Source organism: Sus scrofa, chromosome 1 (genome assembly GCF_054392235.1).
Source record: "Sus scrofa isolate SSC_HxYL_T2T_F1_AM1 chromosome 1, Sscrofa_HxYL_maternal_Yorkshire_Landrace_v2.0, whole genome shotgun sequence".
Lineage (NCBI taxonomy): Eukaryota > Metazoa > Chordata > Mammalia > Artiodactyla > Suidae > Sus > Sus scrofa.
In genome coordinates this window covers 166,685,405-166,688,952 of record NC_139383.1, presented here as the reverse complement: position 1 = coordinate 166,688,952, position 3,548 = coordinate 166,685,405, and positions in this window count along the sequence as shown.

The following is a 3,548-nucleotide window of genomic DNA, read 5'->3' as shown; positions in this document are numbered from 1 at the left end:
TAATAAAGTTCATTTTCATATGCAGAATCAGAATCTTAAGCTTTTTTTTCTGCCATGGGTACTGTAGATGGAATATGGTCATTTAGCAGAAGGTATTTCTAATGATATAATGAACCCACCCAAGGAATAAGTTCTTATAATTTTTGTTTTCTGTTATTGTTCTCCAAATGTGAAATGTTTTTAGGAGCTCAGTATCTTCAACTATATTACAACTTACATATATTTTTTCACATATGCCAATATAGCATCTAGAACATACCATAATACCCAGTAGAGTTCACTCATCTTCAACTAAAATATGAGTACTTAGATAACAGCCAAAATCATGTATCATTTATTACAAGATTTTCTTAAATTATAGTACATTGAAATCCCTCCAGACTAAATAAAATTGACACCATCACATTGTCTTTGCATCCTGCTCTACCTCATAAAGCTATTTCATATGCCCTATACTCATTCATTCTTTTATGCTTTTATACATATTTTTTCCTCTAGGAATTAAATCTCTTTCACTCCCTTCTTTTTCTGGCAAAATCATACTTATCCTTAAATATTAATTTATATACTGTTTTGGTTATGACTTTATAAAGATTAATAGGATTATACCTCTATCGTAACATGACTTATTTCAGTGTAAATGCTGCTTCTTTTTTCCAATTTATGCCTTTTCTTTGCCCATTCTCCTGTTTTTCTACTACATACCAGCCCCTTTCTCCACCCCAAATGGTTGTATTGGGTCTGTTAGTCTCACTATACTATCTTCCCCTTTGTTGTATAATGTAGTATATGTACCAGGAGTGGAGAATCATGCTTTGCACAGCTTGAAGTGGTTGAACTCAGGCATACGTTAACAGCAGAGTGGGTCAATCAGAAATTTCCTTGACATTGAAATATGGATACTAGGAAAAAGTAAATTTCCCTCTTTGGGATAGCTGAACTGGGAATAATGTCATTCTGATATTGTGGTCAGTTCTTGCCTGGCTGGTGAGCATTTATAGGGAAACAAAGCCAAACAATGTTAGGAAAAGACAGATGATAAAGCCTGATTGCTGTTGTGTGTACCTCATGATCCATCTAGCCTGAATCCACGCCCACCTGTGGATTTCACAATTTTGTAACATATCTTGTTTCTTTTGCAATCAGGTTAACTAGAGTAGAATTTCTATTGTTTTCAACCAACAGTGTCCTGGTGAACAGAAACCATTAACAGGAATGCAGTTAAATAAACGGACATGGAATAAAACACAGCAAGGACCATTCTGGCCCTGGCATGCAAATTTGCAATTGATTAGAATAGCAACTTATAAAGTTTGTAAAACTATACTGTATTTTTATGCTTAGACCACATGCTGTGTATGTCTTCAAGATACTTGGTGAAAAAAAGTAAAGGGTAGGAGTATGTTAGTTTCTTTATGAAGCCTTAAATAGGTTCTGGATGAAAAGGACAGACTTTAAAGCAGTTTGGTCCTTTGAACAGCCCATCATACCTTTAGCAAGTGACCTCATTTTGTCTGCCTCCAGCTATCCCAGGTTGGACTGGAATCAGATAATCTAATGTCCTGTGGACTTTCCAATACAGCTGAAGTTTGCATCAGGGAATTAGCAAATATTTTGCCATGGATTTCTGGATAATAAAGATCCACATGCTAACCAGGCACCAGTGATTTGGGAATATAGAGTACTCAGAGCTCTTCCACTTGGAGCTGGAAGCAGTAAGACCTTGCCTTTTGAGAAATTGCCAGATTGTAAGAGCATTTGTGTTGTAATTCTGATAGATACACAAGGCAAACACAGTGTAATACAGTATCATTGGTGGTATATGGAAATATATCTCTATATACCCATCTATATGGTGTCAAATAAAGTACTGCCTTCCTAGTATCTCTTTTCTATACAGCATAGAACTTCTGGCTCCCATCCATGTGAATGAAGAAATTGTCAACTTCTCTTGCCTAATTTATCTGACTACTGCTGATTCCAGAATGCCGGCTGGCCCGGGATGGGGATGTTGGTACCTGACAGTGGCCTCCCCAGATACTATAAAACATCTTTCTGCTTCACAGGTTAAAAACACGAGCTGAGACCAAAGATGAAGTAAGGACATTGGTAGAGAAATAATTTCTTCCAGAGGGGATAGGGAGTAGAGAGAGAAGAGTTGTTAAGAAAGGAGAGTATTTAATTAGAGGAATTCTGGCTGTCATTTTTCCTTCCACATGGAACCATGCCTATAGATTGATTCTAAGCCCTTGAGAGAGACAGAGATGAAATGAAAAGAGAGAAATGATGGCATGTATTTTTGTATTTTGTTTTTGTTTTTTAATCCTGGTTAAGAAAAACAACCAAAATATCTAGCTGGATTTAATATATATTCATACCTGTATTTAAAAAATTATTTTAAATAAGTTATTCAGAGATACATTTAGACATTTGACTAGAAATATGTGATGGTACTAATTATATTGCAGCGACTAGCATTATTGCTGATGCTAATCAAGGCTGGTAAATGAATGAATGAATGCAAATATATTAAGCTATTATTGGACAAACATAATTATCATCATAACATCAATAGGATTATTTTTAAGATGAGATTTATCTTCTTATCTAAAAATAGCTCTACTATATGCCATATTTAGAATTACAGGTGCCTCATAAATTAGGATGACCAGGTTTTTAAGAATGTGTGGTTATGTGCACATATATATAATGAGACATATATGCTATTCTTTATATATTCTCTTAATTAAAAAACTACCTCATAAAATTATGTGTGTACAGTAAAAAAAAAAAAAAAAAAAAAAAAAAGAAAAAGAAAACAAATGTGAAGGGATAAAGTAAAAGGAAAATTAAAGGTCAAAATGTGGTCTCTTAAGCATATATGAGAGAGTTCCCAACATGGCTCAGTGGTTAATGAGTCCAACTAAAACCATGAGGTTGCGGGCTCGATCCCTGGCCTTGCTCAGTGGGTTAAGGACCTGACATTGCCGTGAGCTGTGGTGTGGGCCATAGACGCGGCTCAGATCTCACGTTGCTGTGGCTCTGGTGTAGGCCGGTGGCTACAGCTCCGATTCCACCCCTAGCCTGGAAACCTCCATATGCCGCAGGAGCGGCCCAAGAAAATGGCAAAAAGAAAAAAAAAAAAAAAAAGAATATGAGAACACTATTAAACATTGTTTGAAATTATAGAAGTTACTGATTTTGTAATATAATCAGAAATATGAAGGAGAAACTATAAAAGCTTTTTAACAATTTATTTTTAAAGAATTTTATTCTAGTGGCTTATATGATTTTTGTTTACACTGAAAAAAAGTAATTTTAACCTATAAACTGAAAATAATAACCCTCATCACTCAAAAGGATTTAGAAAAATTTATTGACAGATCAGATCAATGACATTTTTAGTAAACGTAATTATATGAGTAATTGAAAAGTACTGTATTTTGAAAGATGAAATTCTAATATTATAATACATAGCATAATTGGAGGTTATGCAATGTTTTAATTAGAATACAAATGTGTTTTGTAAAAATTAATAGAGGATACAG